We start from the raw sequence: 25,005 nt of genomic DNA, 5'->3' as shown, positions 1-25,005 counted from the left end.
AATGAAGCTCTGGATTCAGGTTTAATTCGTCCATCCACATCCCCAGCTGCAGCAGGATTTTTCTTTGTTGAGAAAAAGGATGGAGGGCTGCGACCATGCATTGATTATAGAGGTTTGAATAATGTTACAGTGAAATTTCGTTACCCACTCCCGTTAGTCCCCTCTGCACTAGAACAGTTACGTGAAGCCACTATTTACACCAAGCTTGATTTACGAAGTGCATATAATTTGATCAGAATTCGTGAGGGAGACGAATGGAAAACTGCATTTGTCACCACTAGGGGGCACTATGAATATCAGGCAATGGCCTATGGACTGGCAAATGCTCCCGCAGTGTTTCAATCATTCATCAACGAGATATTCAAGGACCTGATCAATAAGTATGTGGTTGCCTATATTGATGACATTCTCATATACTCCAAGAACGAAGCAGATCATGTGACCCATGTGAGGACTGTGCTTTCAAGATTACTAGAAAACCAACTTTATGTCAAAGCAGAAAAATGTGAGTTTAATGTCAACCAAACCTCGTTTCTAGGCTACCACATTAGTCATGATGGAGTGCGAATGGATGAACTCAAGGTCCAAGCAGTCACGGAATGGCCAGTACCCACTACAGTCAAGGAACTTCAGCGATTCCTGGGGTTCGCGAACTTTTATAGGAGGTTCATTCGTAACTACAGTTCAGTCGCATCACCCATGACATCTTTACTGAAAGGCAAACCCCAGAAGTTAAAGTGGACAGATGAAGCTAACCAGGCATTCATAGCATTAAAGGAGAGATTCACCACAGCGCCCATCTTGAATCATCCTGACCCTAACTCACCATTCATAGTGGAGGTTGATGCCTCAAATCTGGGCATAGGGGCAGTATTATCACAAAGGCATGGAACACCAGGCAAACTACACCCATGTGCGTTCTTTTCCAGAAAACTGACCTCTGCGGAACGCAACTATGATGTGGGTAATAAGGAATTACTCTCAATGAAGGAGGCTATTTCAGAATGGCGACACTGGCTAGAGGGAGCCAAGCATCCCTTCCAAGTCATTACAGATCATAAAAATCTTGAATATATTAAGAGTGCAAAACGGTTAAACCCCAGACAAGCACGATGGGCCCTGTTCTTCACAAGATTCCAGTTCACGGTTACATATCGACCAGGAAGTAAAAATGGTAAAGCAGATGCTCTCTCCCGCCGTTATGACTCTCCCACAGACAACAACAACTCTAACGACTCCATACTCCCTCCTACTGTTATCATTGCTCCAGTATCATGGGATATCATGGAAGAAATTCAACGCGAGCAGCAAAATGAAATCTCACCCCCACAGTGCCCACCTAACAAACATTATGTACCAACGAACTTACGACAGAGGGTCATGCAATGGGTCCATACGTCCATTTGTGCAGGTCATCCAGGCATTTCTCGAACAATTCACCTAGTGCAAAACTCATTCTGGTGGCCTATGATGAGTAAAGATATTACTAACTTCGTCAAGTCATGCCAAGTCTGTGCCCAGTCGAAAACGCCCAAGGAATTGCCATCAGGACTCCTCAAGCCACTACCCATCCCACAACGACCCTGGTCACATCTATCCATTGATTTCATCACAGACTTGCCTTCATCTAATAATTTTACCACTATCCTGGTCATCATCGATCGCTTCTCAAAGGCATGTCGTTTAGTCCCCTTACCAAGTTTACCCACAGCCATGGAAACCGCTCAAGCCTTGTTTCAACATGTATTTAGGGTCTATGGATTACCAGAAGACATTGTCAGTGATCGGGGCACACAATTTACCTCACAGGTCTGGAGAGCCTTCTGCCAGCAACTGGACATTAATGTAAGTCTTGCGTCTGGATATCATCCCCAAGCTAATGGCCAAGTCGAACGGCTTAACCAAGAAATAGGCAGATACCTCAGGACATACTGTAGTAGAGAGCAACATCGCTGGTCTGAGTTTCTCCCATGGGCTGAGTACGCACAAAACTCTTTAACACATTCATCGACAGGACTTACCCCCTTCCAGTGCGTATTAGGATTTCAGCCGCCATTATTTCCGTGGTCTGGGGAGCCCTCTGCAGTTCCAGCAGTCGATGAATGGATTCGGCGTAGTGAGAGGGTGTGGGACAGTGCCCATGTCAGGCTCCAGCGGGCTGTGCGAACACAGGAGTTCCAAGCCAATCGCCGACGTCGTCCACACCTTCCCTACCAACCAGGACAGCGGGTCTGGCTCTCTACAAGGGACATCAAGTTACGGCTACCCAGCAGGAAGCTCAGTCCCAGGTACGTGGGTCCTTTCAAAATCATAAGGCAAATCAATGAAGTGACCTACCAGTTGGAGCTTCCTGCTAATTATCGTATTTCTCCTTCATTTCATGTATCCCTGCTCAAACCGGTTCACCCGGAGGCTGACCCCGGCCAGGAGGCCCCAGAACCACCCCCGCCACTGGACATTGACGGAAATCCGGCGTACAGGGTAAACGTGTTACTGGACTCAAGGAGAAGAGGGGGTCAGCTCCAATATCTGGTGGACTGGGAAGGATACGGACCTGAGGAGAGATCTTGGGTTGCTGCCAAGGACATTCTCGATCCTTCCCTCATCGAGGAGTTTCATCGAGCCAGGCCCGACAGACCAGCTCCCAGACCGCGGGGGCGCCCACGTCGAGCTCCAGGAGTCGCTCCTAGAGGGGGGGGTTCTGTAACGCCACGCCAGCAGATGGAGCCCTCGCCCGACTACTGACTCAGCTCCGCTCCCTCTGCGGCTACTTCCTGTTTGTGCTATATTTCAATGAGTGCTCAGGCCATGCTTCTTTGCGAAGTATTGCCAGTTGATCCTGCCTTACCAAGCGTTGTTCCATAGTGACTTTCATGACTGCTATCCTGTGTATGACCCTGCCTGCCTTGATCACGTACGTTCTCTGTCTTTGCCCTTTTGATCTGTTTTGGACTGAATATTGTGTTACTGAACTTCTGCCTGCATATTTACCACGTCTTCTGGATTTGCCCCTTTGCTTGTCATTTGGATTGGACTGCTTTCCTGTTACCAACTATTTGCCTGTTTATACGTTGATGTCTTTGTCTCTCCCGTTTAATAAACTTCTGCATATGGATTCTAACAAAGCCTCAGCCTCCATGTTACATGAATTTAACTTTTGTATCCATTTTTTTGATATGAGATCATGCAGGAAGTCTTTCATTTCCTGGTAGAGGGGTTTAGGAACTGACTGATAATTAAGTAATTACCTTTTTTAACATTTTAACATCGTTTTTCAGAATTATTAAGATGACTCAAATTTACATGTGGAACCCATGTGTTCAATTTTGGCTTCAATTTTAATTTAATTTATTCTCAGAGATGGTAAGTCATTATTGTCAAAAGCAGCTGTTGGATACACAGACTGTACTGGCTGTACTGTTTCTATAACTGTCTTGCCCATTAGCACTAAGTCGTGATTTGTGGGGGTTTTGTACACAGATGATAATGTGTGGGGGCTTGTGCTTCTGCAGGGTCACTACTGTTTCACAGAACTCCAACCCCTCTGTCCATTGTGGGTTAATATCAGGCTCAAATAGAAGCAATGTGTCTTTTTTGGTCAACGAGACTGTACCCTGCATTTCATTTGTACAGATGTGTGTTTTGGCACCTGAACATTTTCCTTTGTTGCATTAACAAGGTATTCACATGAGGTTTCTTCGTGGATTTCCATGTAAGGAATATCCTGTCCATTTGCTGCCACATTCCTCAATCTTATGTTAGGTAAGTGCTCATTTTTCCACAGTTCCCGTATCCCATAATGCATCAACAAGCTGGCCTTGAATGTAACATGGTACAATACACTGCTTTACAACAAAATCAGCACAAATAGATTCTTTTGCATTTGTTTTCTTTTCAATCATGGCGGAATTTATGTCATGGTTGGGAACTTGTTTGCATTGCTTCTTATGTTTTGTCCAGTGATGAGATTGAAAGGCTTTGGAGCAATAAAGTGTTTGCTTACAGGCAGAACATTGTTGCAAGTTTAAGTCAGGATTCACTACACCACAGTGTGCACAGCTTTGTGGGGACTCCAATGTATCACTGGTCACTCCCTGTCCCACGGTTGTGACCCTGTCTCGTTCAACGACTGGTCTTTGTACATCATTGGATTTCGCACTCTGCAACCTGCCAGTAAATGGTTTCTACTCCCACATTTATATCAGTGGGTACAGTACATATCTAATCTGCTGACATGCCACTCATTTCTTTAGATGGTATTGTTGTGCAGGGAGCCAATGTTGTCGCTGATATGCTCCCCTTCGCCTGTCATAGGGCTGCAGATAATGTGCAGGGTGGTATGTAGACTGGGGAGGTTGCATGCATATGGTATTCCATAAATGGGTGGGGGACTGTGTGGACATGACCTGAGGCTGTCGTATGGATTCTTTAATTTGAGCCACCTCGACACTGAGATCCTTCAACAATGCCATGTATGGCAACTTAAATTAGCATTATCGCCACCTATTGAATTTCACAAATATGGTTTCCCATTTCAGTCATTATTATTATATCGTAAGGATCATTTTAACATCTCTGCAGTTTCTGAACCCAAATTATGTAAATAAGAATAATTGGTTAAAGACACTTATGACTTTATTCACGTGTCCACATAGGCTACACAAAGAAAACATATCAGACTGTCTAATTGTAGGATTAAGTGTAATAAACTAATTCTGGATCTTAATATTATCATACTTGGTTAAAATAAGTTTGTTGTAAAATACAAAATGCAAACAATAATGTCACATTAAAATGAAGTACTATAGTTAATCATTTAAACAATAAATAATTTAGTTATAAACTGATTATCTTAACTAATTATCTGATTATAAACTAATATATTTTATTTATTTTTTTAGTTAATTATTAATAGTTAATTTGTTTCTATTGCTATATTTTGAATTAAAAACAATATATTGCTTACTATAAATTAGGCCTACTACAGTATTTAATTTGGGAAATCATTAATTAAAAAATGATTAGAAAATTAAGCAAATGCACACTATTAAATCGCTTGAGTAAAATATTAATATAGTGTTATACATTTATTACATGTAAAATGTATTATTGCCTTTATTAACTTGCAATTATTTCCTTCATTATAAATGAATCCATTATATAAAATAAACCTGTGCAATTTAGATCTTTCAGCAAGGCCAGCAAACGAGTATCTGCGATATTTACTCTGTCAGATAATAGTGACTGATCATCTATGATGACTGATAGAAATCTGTTCAGTCTATTATATTGAATGGCGATCGGAAACAACGCTCCCCATTTGCTCGTCTCGATCGTAATATTTGTGAAATAAAGTAAACACTATTGTTTATTGTGTACAATATTTATTAACCACATATATTAAAATATAACAATGACGATGTCCAAGAAGACGTTAATAACATTAACGTCCGTCGTAACCATATATGGTTTGCCTAGATTGTGTGTGCCTAGAATGTGTGTGGTTCTGTGGGCCTGCAGCAGGATACTATTGTGTCAGACTGCATTCCTTTTAACTCAATCAAAATGTCAGGTTCAACTTTCTCTGTTTCTGTGACACTGAGTCGTTCCTTTCTTTTCAATAGCAACTTTATTAACTTGTACAAGAGTCACTTTAGTGAGATGATGTTGGGATAGATACTGTTTTGACGTTCTGTTTCATTTGCACAGGCAACATTGACCTTGTCCAAGAGAAGTTCATAGCTCACCTCAGTTCTTGTCAGGTAAGGTTGCAGGTCACTTCTGAAAATTTTGTAAGCCGGTCAGGACAGTGTGGAGAAACAAGATTTGTTTGGACACTTTCACTTCACTGATCTCCTAGGCTGAGTAAGAAGATGAATGGCACTTCTTGGCACTTCTAGAGGAAGACTACACTGCATCCATCCCAGCAGTGCCTCCAAAATGTAGCACCCTCATCGCCTGATGAGGGACAATAATGTTATTAAAAACACAGAGCTGCTGCTGCTTCACGTCAGAGTCTGTGTAGTGCCTGGACAATCTAATATGTCCAGTACTCTAAGAATTAGCTCATAAATTTGAATGAATTCAAATTAATTCTCGGGGATTCGAATCAGAAGATTCAAACGACTGACTCACAGTCAGAAACAGGTTAACACGTACACTTACGTCATCTATTATGAACCATAATAGAAGTAAGCAGCGTGACTTTAGCTTTAGTGAATCTATGTTATATTACGTGGCCAACAATAATAACATAAAACAGGATTTCAGTATTTATACAAGCGAGGTAGCAAGACCATATAGCTGAGGCAGTAACATAAAAACACATACAACTCCAACAAGGACCTTAAAATGAAACACAAGTTTATTAAGCTACACACACAGTAAACAAGCATACAGATACACACACACAGTTCTGGAATGAGAGAATGACTGAGGATGAATAACAAAGACTCCCAAACGTATAGTGAGTACACTTGCTTACATACATAGTAAAACATACACAACTATAAGCAATAAAACAGGAAAGCAAAACACACTTTTAAACGTGAAATGTCAGAAAATCGCGCTGGCTTTTGTGCCGAAACAATAAAGATGCTATTCTCCCTGGGACAGGAGTTAAAAAATATATTTACTATTTTCCCAAGTGTATATAACTACCGTGAGAAATTATCAGCATTTGGTACATACTTTCAGAATTACCTTTGCTTGAACTGACCCAATCTAATCCTGTTTATATGAAATGAGCCTGCTCCCTAGCAGGTTTGAGCTACCAGAACTGTTGCTATGACAACAAGTCTCAGATTAGTTTTGAAGACGTAAACAATCGTGGATTGTGTCAAATCGTCAATATCCAAATCCCGCTAATTGAGTAATCCACATATGAAGAACTGTTGCCAGTTTTTTGTAAATAGTTCTAATTGTTTGCATCTTTTTTGTGCTGCAAAAATACCGTATCTGCACTTTAAGCAGTATTTATCTTACATTATAATCTACACTACCTCGACACTCTTAATTTTTCCACATTTTTTAAATATTATGTTTACTTTATTTTTGCATATTGCATGATTATAAAAGAGCAAAGATTTTTATTTCAATGTTACATTGCCTTTAGTGTGTTGATTTTTATTATTTCCCCTAGCACTTACAGTAAATTATGTATTTTGTAACACTGCACAATTATATTATAAGTTTGCACTAGGGCTGCACAATATATCTTTTCAGCAGTCATATTATTTTATATTTGATTATTCAATTTATCTAACCAAATACCAAACAACCATAAAACACTGTTTATTTCACTTTAATATTTGCTCAATTTAATTTATGACTGGTTTGTTTCGTATATATAAATATATATATATAAATATATATATATATAAATATATATATATATATATATATATATATATATATATATATATATATATATATATATATATTTTTTTTTTTTTTTTTTTTTTTTTTTATTACCAAAAAATATATTTCAGTCCCCTACAAACCATTCCAATCACTTTAGGGTTAGGTTAGTTCAAATAAAGCTATTTAAGTCATCTAGTGAAATTGTATTCATATCGCAGAGAAAAAATATTGCAATGTCAAATTTTTCCTATATTGTCAGCCATAGTTTGCAACGATTGTGCATTGTAACCTATTTACAGTGGTTTTATTTTGTTTAGCAATTTTTTTTAAAATGTTTCCTTTTGCAAGTGTTTTAAAATAAATCTATTTCACTGCAGTGTCAGTACATTTTAGGACTTTTATTAAGTGGTAAGTCAACGTGTAATCTTTGTCTTGCATAAGTAACAAGGATAATTACCAACCTACGTCACACATGGCATCACACGGGTTTAACCACGTATACCTGTTGCAAACAAAAGACCGGTTGCAATAGCAAATATGTCGTGTTGTGCGGTAGGATGCCAAAATCAAGAGCCCAATAATAAAAAACTTAAATTTTACCGTACACCACATTGCTTTTAACGCCAACCACAGATGTCTTTGGCTTAGAGCCATCATAAGAGCTGACTGGAGTGATGACCTAATTAAAAATGCTCGACTCTGCAGTTCTTACTTTATATCAGCTAAGTTTACGCTATGCTGAATCATACATGTAGTGTATTGACTGTATATAATTTGAAATAAGTGAAGCTCCTTTAAAGAGCCCATATTATACATGAAATAGGGTCATATTTAGGTTGTAAGGGTCTCCAACAACAGTCTAATATGCATGCAAGGTCAAAAAACACTTTCATGGTCTTATAATCTGCATGTATTTTTACCTAATTATCCCAGCGACTCCCATATGAATCGTTCAGCGATTCATTTGTTCTCAAACCCCTCCTCAGCGCGAAGCTAATCTGCGCTGATTGGACCGATGACAGCCTGCTGCGATTGGTCGACACGGACAAGGCTTCAGCACGAGGCAGAGTGAAATGCCCAGCTGCTAATCAACAATATAAAAGTAGTCACAGTGCACACACGCTTTATAGTGGATTTTGGCTGCCAGTGGGTGAATGTAAATACAGACGATGGACTAGAAAATACTGATGACTAACTATTTTATTGAGCAAAAAGTCCAAGAACTGGCGAGGAGATCTCCTAGCCCGTCGCAGTCTACTTGCTCTTTTCACGCACGCACGCACACACAGGGCTGGCGCGTCCATAGAGGAGACCTAGAGCAGCAGAATAGAGAGGGGGCGGCGCTCGGTTATATCCGCGAATCGCTCCGTTATATCCGCGGCGCTCAGTTATATCACCAACTAAATACATAATTTGCAAGCTAGAGTAAACGAGGCAACAGTTTTAATCGCACGTACTTACACTTGTGAAATGGGGGAAGAAACCATGATGCACTGATCCATGTTCAGACAGTCTTTACTGATCCTTCCTTTAACAAACTGATGAAGTCTTCTTTGTAAGCATGTAATTTCCAGAAGCACTCGATCTGCTCAAGGCTGGGCTATATTGCTGAGGTTTCATCTTTGATTAGACTGTCAATAAAATCCATCTTCAAAGCGTGACTTCATTCCACTGTCTCTCTGTGTGTGTGTGTGTGAGACTTTTTTTCTGTGAGTGGGCGGGGCCGCAGGTTTCAAATCTCCCGGGTTTGCGCGTGCAACTACTTGTGTTTCGTAGCTGCGTCATCACGAAACACCTAATGACTCGTTATCAAGACGACTCGTTTGAAGCACAATGAGTCGACTCTTTTATAGATGAATCAATAGTTTTAAACACTGTACACTTACAGATTTAAGCCTTAGCTGGATATTTCACTTCACTTAGAGCTGTGTTACACACTACATGGAAGGGCATTTTCAAAAACCTATAATATGGGCTCTTTAAGAGAGAAAAGATGGGGAGGGGCATGTGAAGGAAACCCACTCAGAAAAGGGGAAGTTTTAGTCAGTTGACTGCAGATGCTGGATATAGTTATATGTTCTGTTCTGAGCTGCATATACTCAGTAAAGAGTCTCCAAACACTTCTGCCTCTTGTCATTCAAGTATCTTACACTGGCAACGAGCTGATTCGGACAGATTGTGTGGAGATAAGTAAAGTGCAGCTTGAAAAGTAAAAGCTGAAGCCATGTCTATGCTCGGCCGTATCGAAGAGTTTGATGAATGCTTAAGCAATTCTTTTGAAGAATATATAGAAAGACTGGAATGTTTTTTTCGTGCAAATGATATTGAGGACGACGCAAAAAAACACTCTGCTGCTTAGTGTGTGTGGCGCAAAAATATATTCCACACTATGTTCTGTTAACGCCCCAACGCAGCCCTCTACAGTGACTTATGCAAACATTGTGGCTGCATTAAAACATCATTACAGCCCAGCGGCGTCAGAGATCGTTCTGCGGTTTCACTTTCATAACTGTAAGCAGAAGCCTAATCAAAGCATTTCTAATTACATCGCTAAACTTCGACGTCTCTCTGTCCATTGCTCTTTTGGGGATCAGTTAGATGCTATGCTGCGTGATAGAATCGTATGCGGTGTTTTGGATAAAGCGCTGCAGCGACGTCTGCTGGCGGAATCTACCCTCACATTTAAAGAGGCAGAAGAATGGGCATTAGCTGCAGAAACAGCATTGTTAAATGCTCGCATACTTCGTAAGCAACAACATGAATCACTGCCTCAAGATGACGTTCTTTATGCAACACATCACATACACGTGCATCAGCACACAAAGTGACAACAAGTGAAAACCAAAACCGTAACAAACCATGCTACAGGTGCGGTGGCCAGCATTTCCCACAAACCTGTAAATTTTCCACTGCTGTATGCCATTATTGTACAAAAAGAGGACACATTGCTCGAGTGTGTTTGACAAAGACAAGACATGATAACAACAAGGAGGCAGCCGGTGTCACAGCAGAATGACCTATACAGACTGTAACTCTTGACAAGCAAAATGAGTACCCTGTTTTCAGCGCAACAGCCAAATCACAAAAAGGTGGGCCACTGTGATACTAAACAATCACACACAATGGAAGTGGATTCAGGAGCAGCATGCGCCTTGATTAGTAAGCATACTTATCACTCACTGTGGCCCTCTCAGCCTCCTGAAATGCATGCAGACAGCGGAGTGTTAAAGCAGTGGTCACAAGCAACTTTGGAAGTAAAAGGAAGGATATTTGTGGAAGTGCTGTACAAAGACACAAAACACACTGCCTTTGTTATTGGAGGCCAGGGCACTAGTCTGTTGGGACGAGACTGGTTTGATGCCCCTGGGATATCAGTTGAAGGGGTGCACAGAGTGCAGCTCCAGGCCATGGAGGATATACTGACTGAATATGCGAAGGTATTTCAGGACATTGGGGTGTGCAGAATGCCCCCTATCTCAACTGATATTGATGCCACTGTAACGCCATGTTTCTTCAAAGCCCGTCCAGTTCCTTTTGCGTTACGGCCACATCTTGATGAAGAGCTGGATAAATTGGTGGCTCAAGGGATTTTTGAACCTGTGCGACATGCAAAGTTGGCCACACCCATAGTGGCTGTAGCAAAAGATGGGGTTCTGAGGATTTGTGGAGATTATCGTTGTACCGTCAACACAGCTGTAAAGCCTGATGTGTACCCTATTCCCACAGCATCTGAACTGTTCTCAAAACTGGCAGGAGGAGTAATTTTCACAAAAATTGACTTGAAACAAGCTTATCAACAGCTCCCATTGGATGATGAAGCAGGCGACTTACTGACTATTAACACTCACCGTGGACTTTTCCGGGCTCAACTTTTACAGTTTGGAGTGTCAACAGCTGTTTCAATATTTCAAAGATTTATGGATACCTTGCTTGCAGGCATCCCAGGTGTCCAACCGTACCTGGACGACATCCTAATTTCAGGCAAGACTATGGAGGAACACAATGCATGGCTAAGGGCGGTATTAAGGTGTTTCGCGGAAGCTGGTTTGCGACTAAAAAAAGAGAAAAGTATTTTTGCAGCAAACCAAGTGGAATTCTTGGGATTTCATGTGGATAAGGATGGCATTAAACCAACATGTGAAAAAGTGGAAGCCATCCAAAAGCCTCCATCGCCACGGAACAAGACAGAGCTTCAGGCATTCTTGGCACTTCTTAACTTTTACAGCTGTTTTCTCCCTAACAAGGCCACCGTCCTGGAGCCTCTGCATCGTCTTCTAGACCAGTCTGCCCCTTGGCAGTGGGAAGCAAAGCATGAGATGGTGTATGCTCAGGCAAAACAGTTGCTGCAAACAAATAAGGTTTTGGCACATTATGAAGAGAAGAAATCACTAGAAGTGGTTTGTGATGCTTCACCCTTATTGTTTCATTTGGAACGTGATGGCCAGGAACAGCCCATTTGTTTTGCCTCCAGAACAATGACCACCACAGAGAGAAATTATGTGTTCTCGCTGTTAGAAAATTCCACCAGTATCTGGCCGGCCGCCATTTTGTAATTTTTACAGACCACAAGCCCCTGCTTGGACTCTTGCATCGTTCCAAGCCCATGCCGGTCATTCTATCACCATGAATGCTGCGTTGGAGTTTGATCATAGGAGCTTATGATTATGAGTTGTGCTATAGGCCTGGGAAGCAAATGGGAAATGCAGATGCCCTGAGTCGCTTACCTCTACCCGCACCTGATGCTGTTACACCTCCACCATTGGAAGTATTACGACTGGAGATGGTCCCAGAGGCACCCCATGCATGCTGAAAAAATTGCCAGCTGTACACTAAAGGACCCTGTCATGTCACGGGTGTTACGTTGGGTACTGCATGGGTGGCCAGCAGAGACAACCGATAGCCGGTTTAGACCATTCATCTCATGCCGCTATGAGCTCTCCGCGCATAAGAACTGTGTGCTTTGGGGAAGTCGCGTGGTGGTCCTGAGCTCGGCGCGAAGGGAGGTACTGGCTATGCTACATGATGCACACCCAGGCATTGTACACATGAAGGGGCTCGCGAGGAGCTATGTGTGGTGGCCAGGCATGGATGGAGAAATAGAGGAAATTGTGTCACGTCATGCACCCACTAAAGCAAAAGTACATCCTTGGAAGTGGACAACAAAAAGATGGTCCCGGTTGCATATTGACTTTGCGGGTCCTTTTCAAGGCAAAGTATTTCTCATAGTGGTGGATGCACACAGCAAATGGCTGGAGGTATCCCTGATGAGTTCTATGTTATCGTCAGCAGTTATCAACAAACTGAGGCTGCTTTTTGCAACACATGGATTGCCTGATGTAATAGTTTCAGACAATGGCACTGCCTTTACATCCTCAGAGTTCCAAGAGTTTGCGGACCGCACTGGCATTCGTCACGTCACTACAGCACCTTATCATCCAAGTTCGAATGGCCAAGCTGAACGTATGGTGCAAACAACCAAGGAGGCCCTGTCTCGCATCACCAAGGGTGACTGGCAAACCCGTCTGGCTCGTTTCTTGCTGTCACAACATATCACACCAAATTCATCAACTGGAAAAAGTCCTGCTGAGATTCTCATGAATCGGCAACTGGCCACTGCCCTGGATCGTTTACACCCTGACCAAGGAGAAGATATGCTCCGCAAACTAGAGCTGAATGCTGAAAAGGGTCGTGGCTCTGTCAGAGAGTTTGGGCCACATGACTTGGTGTACATGAGAAGTTACACCAAGGGTTCTAATAAATGGACGTCAGGGGACATTACTGATGTAACAGGCCCCTTCTCATACAAAGTGAGAACTAGTGACGGGCAAGTGCACAGACAGCATGTTGATCAGCTGTTAGATAGGGTGACACCCTCATGGAGCCAACCCGAGCCAGAGGGCTACACCGTCTCTCTACCAGAGCCCTCTGGGACTGAAATGTCTGAGTTACAGCCGCCAGCAATGGAGATGGAAAACCCTGAGGAGAAAATTGCTGGGGCTGAGATCATGTCAGAGTCCCCTCATTCAAGGAGGTACCCTGTAAGAGAGCATCAAGCCCCAAAGAGATTTTCAGACTTTGTGAACTGGGGAAAAGGGGTGTATTGTGTTGACTGTAGTGTATTAAAGCTCCTTTAAGAGAGAAAAGATGGGGAGGTGCATGTGAAGGAAACCCACTCGGAAAAGGGGAAGTTTTAGTCAGTTGACTGCAGATGCTGGATATAGTTGTATGTTCTGTTCTGTGCAGCATATACTCAGTAAAGAGTCTCTATACACTTCTGCCTCTTGTCATTCAAGTATCTTACAATACACATTACTCGTTTTTGATTGCAGCAATGATTTCAGCAAAAATATGGTGAATTATGGTGCAGTTTGCTGTCAGAATGCAGTTGTTTTGCTTGTTGATGATTACCCAGGCCTTGTACAGTTCTGTCATCTTTCCTTGTCTTTGGCAAGGCAGAACCTCTGTTTTTAGCACTACAAAGATTTGAATCTGGTAATCATGGAACATTATTTCTTGCACATAACCACAGAACAAAATTATTGGCATTCAAAGACTTGTAGGCCTTTAACAACTCTCTTGTAAAATCACTTGGACTTTTAATGAGTTGTATATTTCAGGCTGGGCACTTGGCCATTTCGTCTTATCCAATATTGGGAGGGTGCTATCGCAAATAGACCTGTCAGATGAAAAACGCTCACTTTAACGTTTTTTGTTTTTGCTGAATAACTGCTCATCACGTAGGTGACAAGCTGTTATAATACTCTGATAGCATTATGTAAATTATATATATATATATATATATATATATATATATATATATATATATATATATATATATATATATACGTATATATATATATATATATATATATATATATATATATATATATATATATATATATATATGTAATCAATATAACTTATTTTTAATACAACAATCTTTGTAGCACATCGGATGTCATTCCCTTGCTCTAAATGCTAGCAGCACACACGCATCATGAATGTTTACAAACCGGTAATTTGCCTATATTGTCAGTTTTATAAAGAGTGTTTATTAACATGGTGGTCATTTATACATTTCATAAACAGGGCATATATAACTAATAGAATAATACAGTTTACTGCCCATGTAGACCTTGATACACTATGTGGTTCTGCCATGGCACAGTTCCATGGGGTGACTGGAAGTAGACCATCAGGTCATTCCGCACAGCAATTGCAGCTCAGCTGGAGCAGGCCTTTGAAAGTTGTCGTGGATCAAGGTGTTCCAACAGATTTGTGTCCCCTGCCACAACTCTGCGCCTTACTTCAAGCTGAGGTGACCCTGTTGCATCAGAGTCTCAGACATCCCAAGACTCCCAGAAGGTACGGAGTCTTCTGCATATGCATAGAGACTCCTGGATGCTCGTGTAGGGGATCAACCTAGGTTTTAATATCGATCAGGGATTTATTAGCTCATTTCAATGAACCGGATCTCAAAGATTCGAACCATTGATTCAGACTGAATTTAGATCAAACCAGACTGAATCAGATCAAAAGATTCACACTTTGTCTACCATTTGTCCTGCAAATAGAAGACATCATATTTTACCAATCTTGTTAATATTATCTACGTAGCCAACGATAATAACATAACACAGTATTGGGTTAACTTTTAGCAAGGTAACAAGATCTACAGCTCGAGGCAATGACTTAGAAGCACATAAACAAGAACACAGTTCTTACAGAATGAGAACAAGGATTTATTGAGCTACACTACGATACATGGAACGAACTACGTTATAAGCAAACAACAAACAAACGCACACACACATTCACACATACACACAGAGGCAGTTCAGAGGATGTAAGATGAGTTCAACAACCATCCCAAATTAATTCTAATCCTTCTTACAAGATCTTAGAATAACACCTGAGAAACCACACAAGCAGAGATATGGCTTATCTTTAACTGCTTAAGATCAATCTGCACCAGATCAGCAAGAGACAACATTAGTTTGTGGTACTTGCGCTCTTTTCGCCGAAGTCAAATTTCCTTCGCCGGCTGGCCTTGGGGAAACACGATGCTCCTGATTGGCTGGTATCTTCTGTGACATCCTTGGGATTCCCTCACTCGTGAGTGGGTCGTTCTGGGTTACCGAGGTGACGGACTGCTGAGAGTCGGTTTGCGGAAGTTCGTGCGGTTTCGGCGGTCCCGAAACTTAAGAGGTTTGCATGGAAAGTTCGTGGTGACCCAATCGCGTGGTGGCGCAGTGTCAGAGCAGGCGAACGGAGGCAGAAAGCAATAGCATGTGCAAGCCAGCTAATGCAAAAAGCAAAGTTTCTTTGTTGCAGGGTGTTTTAAGTGACCTGGATTGGTCCATCCCCATGCCACTGTCTTCCAATGAGCAGTTGCCATGAAGGACGGGGCCATGCCCAGTACCATCGTAGAAAGGGTCAATAATTAACAGACTGCATGTAGAATTCAAGTGGTAAGTTTGTGACTATATCACATCAAAGGTTACAAGATGAATACTGTTTGTGCTATTAGTTTTTCATTTACACCAATGTATTGCAAATGTCCCTAGCTTTCGTTCAATACCAGACATCATACATTTCAGACACATACAGATAATTTTAATCTGCTATAAGGGTTAAAACAACACATTAATTAACCTGGTTGGTTGGAATAAACATAGCAGATAAGGAAAACCATGGCATATTATTCAACAATACATCTGCCTTGGTTTTGACATTTTAAGAGATTGTCTTTCATGCGTATGCATTATTTTCTCTTTGTCTCTACGAAATTGTACATCTAGCAGGATGTGCCCAAGGCGAGCACATGACCATGTAGAGGAGTCATTCAAAAGTCTCGTGAGGCCGTTCCCGTTGAAAATCCTGTAAAGCCCCATTGTATAAGTTTATTAATCATTTACTAGTTAGCTGAAGGGTACCAGAACATCTGCAGTCAAAGTATTGATGCAGCTATTCAAGTCAATTGGTGCTCTGTAATCGTGATGGTAGAAGCCCTCAAGCCAGTTCAATGACAGACAATTTGGCGCCCAGTTTCTGAGATTCAGATTTAACTTGTGCTGTTCACTGCGATATGCCCATGAGTTACTTCAGCCGCAATCAAATATGTCATGCATGGCCCCTCCCCGGCTCTTCAAAAACTCACGCATGTGGGTCACGGTGATTAGTTGATTTATGATGGCTGATAGGTTGCACGGCAGTGGAGATTATAGTTTCTAAAGCCTGATTTATACTTCTGTGACGAGTGATCGTCGTGACCCACGGAGCATGCTTTGCGCGTATCTGTCGCCGTGATCAGCATTTATACTTCTGCATTGTTCTGCAGTAGCACATCCGATACGCTAGTTGGCGGTGGGATTTCTATCTCTACTGTGTTGACATTCTTTGCGGGTGTTTAGTATTCTACAATGGCGACTCAGAGAGAGAATGGATTTTGCTAGAGTTGGAGCTGATCAACATTGAAAAATAGCTTCTTTTTTAAAGTACTGGTGAAAAAAAAGGAACAGAATAAAATGCCTGAGGAGATGGAACAAAAGCCTAGTCCCAAATGACAAGGCATCTTTATATAACCACAACTTTCCGGTAGCACCTAATTAAAACTGCCAACAATCGGTGTCCACAACAACGCGTAACATGAAACGTTAGGTTAGACATAGTCTACAGCTTTACTTTGTGAATGAAATAAAGTATAGCAAAGCTCCCGTTATTTAGATCAACCAAAAAGGATATTTATTTAAGAAAGAGCAAGATTTTGTATAGGGATAATAATAATAGTAATCCAATTCAGGAAATTGGGAATCATGTCCTCATATTTAGTACTAGTGATGAACAGATAAGTTCAAAATTTAGTCTTATAAATTTATATTTATAAGTCTAATAGATCTATTCCCAAATAAAAGGTCCAACCTGGTCTTAAGTCTGCGGTCATGTAGTGCTGATGCCGCGATGGAACTCCTTGGCCTCGTGCGGTGTGGAGAACAGCTGGATCTTATCGTTGTGGAGCACCCTCAGCTTGCAGGGATGGTGAAACCCGCAGAAGTTTCCCATGCTTAAAACCTTTTTTTTTTCCATCGTTAAACTCACGCCTCTGTTGAATCATTTCTGCGGAGAGATCTTGGGCAAATGAGATTTTGAATCCATTGTGGATAATATCTCGACTTCTCGCGTTGCGCAGTACAAATTCCTTGTCTTGTAATTTGAGAAAACGGACGACCACCGGTCTGTTTTGGTTAGGAGTTGCAGGTGCCAGCATACGATGGGCCCTTTCCAGTGTGAAGGATTTCTCGGGTTCAAGGCCTATCCATTGAGGGAGCATATTGTGTTTAAAGTCCAGTAAAGAGCGTGTACCCTCTGCTCCTTCCTTAAAACCGAACACACGGATGTTTTCCTCCTTCCGCGGATTTCTACGTCATCCGTTTTCATTTCCAGATATGCAATTGGTTTGGTCCTCATGGTCAACTCAGATTATGTTTTGTTCAGTCTGTCCTTGATTGCAGAAATGCGTGACTCCGTTTCCTCTATGCGTTTCTCGTTAGTAGAAATCTCACGTTTGATGTCAGTCAGGCTGTTTTCCAAAACTGAGACAGAGCTTGCCATTAGTTTGAAGTGGTTGTTTATGCCATCTAGCTTTGATCCAAATTCGGAGCGAAGTGCTTTTAACTAAGTTAGCACCACTATGCTGCCAGCCTCCACACTCTCTGTCGAAGGTGATGTTTTCGAGCTTCATGTACTCGTCTTACATGCTTTAGTAAAAATATCAAAGGCATATATTCCTTCAAAGGCAGTTGTTTAGGCATAGCCAGACCCAGGTTAACAGTCGGTTTGTAAAAGGTAGGAATAGTTTTTTACGCAAAGTTGTGGAGAGCTCTCAAACTACGCAGCCATCCTCGTCAAGCTCACGTGCGCCCCCTTATTTTGTGTGCTTGATCATAACAGATGTGTTTTGTTGAACAGGAGACAGAAAAATTGCTATAAAGCCAATGAACATGAAATGCATCAACATTGTAAGTAGGCTACAGATGTTTTCTGTTTAAAACAAGTAAAAGATACTGGCAGACAACAATTTATTATGGGAAAGCACCACTGTCTAACTAAACTTTCTTCTCGGCTGGTTATCCTGAGCCCCTTCCATTAGAGATCAGCTTGTTGATACTTGTTCATACAGGCACAACATTTTAGAGGTTATTGAACTGCTAAATTAGCAGGACTGTTGAATAATGGTCTTGGAATAATCCTCATTTTGGAAAGACCTTTTTGACTTTACAAGGTCTCTCAGGGGCTCCATCAATGAGCTCCCAGCAGGATATATCAAGGCACAGACAACAATGGCTGGTTTCGGTGTGCTGCAGTGTTTCACTGAGATATAAAACTGGAGAACCTGCTGATCAACACAGAAACACTTGGGGTCAAACTGATTGACTTTGGGTGTGGAGATATTCTGCAAAAATCTGGCTATTACAGGTTTTGTGGTATGCATTATACATAATACCTGCAGTCCGGAAAACATGTATTTTCATGCTAATGGATACAGAGAAAATATGCTTTAGTATTTCAAGCTTACTTGTGAGACAAGATCTCTTTCCTTCAGGCACAAGTGAGTACTGCCCACCTGAGTAATTCATGAACCAAAAGTATCATGGGAAACCATCCACTGTATGTTCTTTGGGAGTACTGTTATTTAGGCTTGTGTGTGGATGCTTTCCTAAAGCCACAAACATCCAGAAGATTAATAATAGTCTTGGTCTGAACTGTTAAAAGGTAAGACGGTTTTCATCAACAATGAAAAGCAGTTGAAGTTAAAGAAATGAAAAAATGTGGATTAAAACAAAGAGTTGGATGAAGTTAATAATGCAGAAAATTCACATATCAAACAGAAAAGAATATTATATTATATATTAATAAAATGACTGCAGATGCAAAGTTTAAAAGTTAATAATGCATTTCTTTCACCTTTTCCATCATTCTGGACAGAATGCTGCCACTTCATTCGAGCTTACCTGTCTGAAAGCCCAAGCAAGCAGATTAATCTGAGAGAAATCAATTCTGCATGAATGGTTTACAGTACTGAACTGTAGATCAGCTAATAAAAAAAAAGTTTCTATTTGTTCTTTGTGCGTTTATTGTAAAAAATCTGAAGACTAAATTCTTTAAAGTTTTTAGATAATAACCTTGATTTTGTGTCAGGTCAAGAAATAAGAAATTAGGTCAGAAGTCTCTTAACCACTAAAGGCAAAATTAAAAAAGGTCACAGTCGAATCAGAGGATCCTAAACGGCAACAGCTTCATCAGGGTATCTTTGAAAAAAAGTGATTCCACAAAAACCTTTCAGAACCACAGCTGTTCCAAACGATCCTCATAAATTAAGTGTTTAATCAAGTACAGTACCACAACCTGGCTTGGTAATCTGTTTGTGCAGCTTAGAACCAAACTGTTCTGTATGATTCACACTGCTTAGAAAACATTGGTGTAAAAACAACAACAATGTCATTGCAGACTATTTTATGAACAGGATACTCTAAGACAGGCTATATTAATTGTATGTGATACATCACATGTTTTGCATACAGAGTATGAGTTGTTGACTTTGACCCTAAAGTCCCTTGTTGCAGAATGGATATAAAATCTATTTGGAGTGGAAGGTTGCTCTAATTTAATTTAAATAATTGAGGTAATTTTGATTTTAATTAACTGCCTCTGTGTGAATGTGTGCGCGCTTTTTTTGTTTTTGTTTATTAAGATGTTCGATTTATAAGTCAATCCCTCGAGCTGATTCAGTCAAGTAAGTCCATTTAATTGATATAATCTTTGGATTTTATTCTTTGAAAAGAGCTAAAAAAAAAAAAAAACCTGATTGTTCTTTTAAAGTAGGTTAATCCCCTACAACAGGGCTATTAAATTAGTTTGTCACGTGGGCCAGTTCATGAAAAGCATCCCAAATGAGGGGCAGAGAGATATGACTTGCAATATGAATGATGGCACAAAAGCATATAAGAGCCTATATGTAGTATTTTTGCTCCCTAAGACCCCCCACATTGTATTTTTCTACACTGAAATGTTAATAAGTTGTATTTTGAAACTACACAATATCAGTGCATTGTACAATGTGGCTTTTTTTTCACACTTTTTTCAAATGTTGTATGTTAAAAAACACAACGAAAGCAGTGTATTTCTTAAGTAGGCTTCATCTATATTCAAACTCATTCATATGTTATGTTTTGAACTGCATAACAAATATGGATGCAACAATTATAGATTTTGGTTGCACAAATATAGTCAAAAGCAGTGTTTCCCAACCCTGTTCCTGAAGGCACACCAACAGTACACATTTTCAATGTCTCCCTAATCAAACACACCTGAATCACCTAATTGGAACATGAGAAGAGACTCCAAAACCTGAAGTTAATTAGTCAGGTAAGGGAGACATCCAAAATATGTACTGTTGGTGTGCCTCCAGGAAAAGGGTTGGGGAAAACTGGTCTAAAGAATAATGATGGTTTCACGGTTATCAAGTCTAATGTAAATTTAAGCTTTTATTTAGGCAAGTATTTAAATGAACTTGTTATCATCTGTGTTCTTACATACATAATCACTTCAGTATTTTATCTAACATATCTTTTGTTTGCATTGTTTACAGTTAATTACATGCGTTACACACGCTACGACGTTTCATTTACATGCACCCCATAGTGAACATACTTGCTTACATACGTAGTAAAACATACACAACTATTGTGTATTGAAGAACTCTGTACAAAGTAAATATTAAACACAGAAACATTCTCTTCATAGATCCCATCTTAGAAGGTGATATTTGATTACTGGAGCTATGTATTAAACACTCTTGAATATTCTTTCTGTCATGTAACAGAAAGTAGGCTGAGGCTTGTCTAATGGCTGTGGGCAACCAAATAACTCTTGAGCTGCTCTGTCCCTTAATAAAGACTAATCAGTGGCACTGTTACCAACTATTTTCGCTGTCGCTGTCACCGGACGGTAGCTTCGCTGCGTTTGTTTGGAGTTTAGATTCGCAATTTACATTTTTATCATAAAATACCTCCTCATTCACTAAATATTTATCTCTTTCACTTGGGGTGAACAATCCCTTAACACACTCATACAAACAAATCTACTTTTAAACGTTCTGTCTCTCGAGCATCCGCCTGGTGTTTGTAGCTTTAGCCTGCTAGCACCGCTGGTCAGCTAAAGCTACCGACCTCTTTCATTCACTTATTTTCTCACTTACTGGCTTTGCTCTTCACCTTGTACAATGTCGCTTGCGTGTCTGTCCTTGAGTGCAGGAGAAGCATCGATGGAAGTGCTGGAGCTGGAAGCAGTGGAGTCCCAGATTCACTCGCTGGAGACGAAGCGAAAGGGGCTCATGGCTAAGCTCTTAACCCGTACACGCACTTGCTGCTTCCCTGGTGCCCGAGTTGAGAATATTTCTGCACAGATACCTACTATCCTGAGCGCTGCCGAGAGCCTCGGTGCCGTCGTCCTCCACGTGGGGATGAACGACACCGGGCTCCGGCAGACGGAGATCCTGAAGAAGGACTTCAGGAGCCTGATCAAGACGGTTCGACGCACCTCGCCCGCCACGCAGATCATCGTTTCTGGACCGCTTCCTACCTACCGCAGAGGAAATGAAAGGTTCAGTAGACTTTTTGCTCTGAATGAATGGCTATTAACATGGTGTGAAGAACAGAAATTGCTCTTTGCCAATAACTGGAATCTTTTCTGGGAGCGTCCTAGGCTTTTCCGCGCTGACGGGCCCAGCCACCCAGTCGAGCTGGAGCTGAACTCCTGTCGGACAACATCTCCAGAATACTTCGCTCTATCTGACTAGTAAGTAAAAATTCACAAAATTCACAATTTAGCCATACAGACTCCTATTCGTCCCACATAAATAACAGTAATGCATACCCAGCTAACCCCATAGAGACTGTGTTCGTCCCTCGCATTATTAGATCAAGAAACAAACGTACTGTGTGCTCCAGAAATAATCTATTAAGAATTAAACCAGAAAAACCACTAAAAAGTGAAAATACAAATTTCATGAAGCTTGGTCTCCTAAACATCAGGTCACTAGCACCTAAAGCACTTATCATAAATGAAATAATAACAGATAACAATCTTAATGCACTCTGTGTCACTGAAACCTGGCTGAAACAAAATGACTATATTAGTTTAAATGAAGCAACTCCTCCAGGATTCTTATATAAACATGAGGCTCGTCAAACTGGTCGTGGTGGTGGAGTTGCGTCAATCTTTAGTGATATTCTTAATGTTAATCAGAGAAACAGACTTATGTTTAGCTCCTTTGAAGTATTAGCGCTTAATGTTGTCCTTCCAAACACTATGCAAAAACCTATGTTATCTCTCGCTCTAATCACAATATAGAGACCCCCAGGACCCTATGTCAATTTTCTAAAAGAGTTTTCTGATTTTATCTCTGACTTACTAGTTAAAACTTATAAAATACTAATTGTAGGCGACTTTAACATCCACATAGATGACGCTAACGACACATTAGGGCTCGCGTTTATGGACTTACTACTTGCACTAGGGATAAAGCAAAATGTTATTGGTCCAACCCATCGCCTAAAGCATACACTAGATCTAATTCTGTCTTATGGAATTGAGGTCATTGATGTAGACATTATACCACAAAGTGATGATATTACAGACCACTACCTCTTACTATATAAGCTGTGTTTACCTGAAATTAGCAGATCCGCTCCGATATATCGCCCTAGTAGAACTATTGTTCCATCCACCAAAGATGAATTTATAAATAACTTACCTGATCTTTCTCTACTTCGAAATGCACCCGCAAACGCAAATGACCTTGATGTAGTAACCAGCAGTATGGATGCCATCTTTACTAGCACTCTAAATACTGTGGCACCCATCAAACTAAAAAAGGCTAGAGAGAATAAAACTACACCATGGTATAATAGTCATACCCGCACTCTCAAAACAGCAACCTGTGCCCTGGAACGTAAAAGGAAAAAAACTAATTTAGAAGTTTTTAGAATTGCGTACAAAGACAGTATGTCCAGCTATAGGAGGGCTTTAAAATCTGCCAGGGCTGAGCACCTCCGCAAACTGATAGAAAATAATCATAACAATCCTAGATTCTTATTTAACACCATCGCTAAATTAACAAATAATCGGTCATCTTTGGAACAAAATGTTCCACCGCAAATTAGTAGTGATGACTTCATGAATTTTTTTCAGTGATAAAATAGAAGGCTTTAGACAGAAAATAGGAGATATTAACTTTCTGCACCGCCTTATACTTCAGATCCAGTAAACATTCCACTGAATGAAAATAACCTACAGTGCTTTAAAATCATAGAACAGGAAGAGCTAGACAAAATTATAAATAGCTCTAAACCAGCTACGTGTATATTGGACCCAATTCCAACAAAGTTACCGAAAGAATTGCTACCTGTTATAGGAGAACCTCTTCTTAACGTTATCAACTCTTCTTTATCTTTAGGCCATGTTCCAAATCCTTACAAGTTAGCTGTTATTAAACCTATTATTAAGAAACCACAACTGGACCCCAGTAACTTAGCTAATTATAGGCCTATTTCAAATCTTCCATTTATATCTAAAATACTAGAAAAAGTTGTTTCTTCTCAATTATGCTCCTTTCTGCAGACCAACAATGTTTTTGAAGTGTTTCAGTCAGGTTTCAGAGCTCATCACAGTACAGAAACTGCATTAGTGAAAATAATCAACGATTTACTCTTAGCTGCTGACCAAGGGTGCATCTCGCTATTAGTTCTACTAGATCTTAGTGCGGCATTTGACACCAATGACCATGGTATCCTCATTAATCGCTTAAAGTCTACAGGTGTCCAGGAACAGGCCCTACAATGGTTTAAGTCATACTTAGCTGACCGTTACCAGTTTGTGAATATTAATGGACAGCCTTCACAAATCAGCCCAGTAAAATACAGGGTGCCTTGAGGATCAGTTTTAGGCCCTTTGCTGTTTACAATATACATGCTACCCCTGGGAGACATTATTAGAAGACATGGGATCAGCTTTCACTGCTATGCAGATGGTACTCAATTATATATTTCAACTAAACTGACGAGACGTCTAAACTGTCCAAGCTAACTGAGTGTATTAAAGATGTTAAAGACTGGATGACCAACAATTATCTTCTCTTAAACTCAGACAAAACAGAATTATTACTTATTGGGCCTAAATCCTGTACACAGCAGATCTCACAACTCGACCTACAATTTTTTATAGCTCTACTATAAAAGATCTGGGTGTCATATTAGACAGCAATTTAACTTTTAAAAATCATATATCCCATGTCACAAAAACTAGCTTTCTTTCATCTGAGAAATATCGCTAAGTTACGAAGTATGCTATCCATCTCAGATGCAGAAAAGCTAGTCCATGCTTTTATGACTTCTAGGCTGGACTACTGTAATGCACTGTTTGCTGGCTGCCCAGCATCCTCTATTAACAAACTTCAATTAGTACAAAATGCAGCTGCCAGAGTTCTTACTAGGTCTAGAAAATTTGATCACGTCACCCCAATTTTATTCTCCTTACACTGGCTGCCTGTTAAGTTTCGTATGAATTTAAAATATTGCTTCTACA

General features: G+C 40.5%; 1 pseudogene; it reads left to right on the top strand.

The window, feature by feature from the left end:
- The first annotated feature begins 10,565 nt into the window (after positions 1 to 10,565).
- On the top strand, positions 10,566 to 17,430 carry LOC130234023 (uncharacterized protein K02A2.6-like; annotated as a pseudogene).
- The last annotated feature ends 7,575 nt before the right edge of the window (positions 17,431 to 25,005 follow it).

The sequence above is a fragment of the Danio aesculapii genome, chromosome 8 (genome assembly GCF_903798145.1).
Source record: "Danio aesculapii chromosome 8, fDanAes4.1, whole genome shotgun sequence".
Classification (NCBI taxonomy): Eukaryota; Metazoa; Chordata; class Actinopteri; order Cypriniformes; family Danionidae; genus Danio; species Danio aesculapii.
The sequence above is the reverse complement of the archived record's forward strand: the minus strand, read 5'-3'. Positions and strand labels throughout refer to the sequence as shown.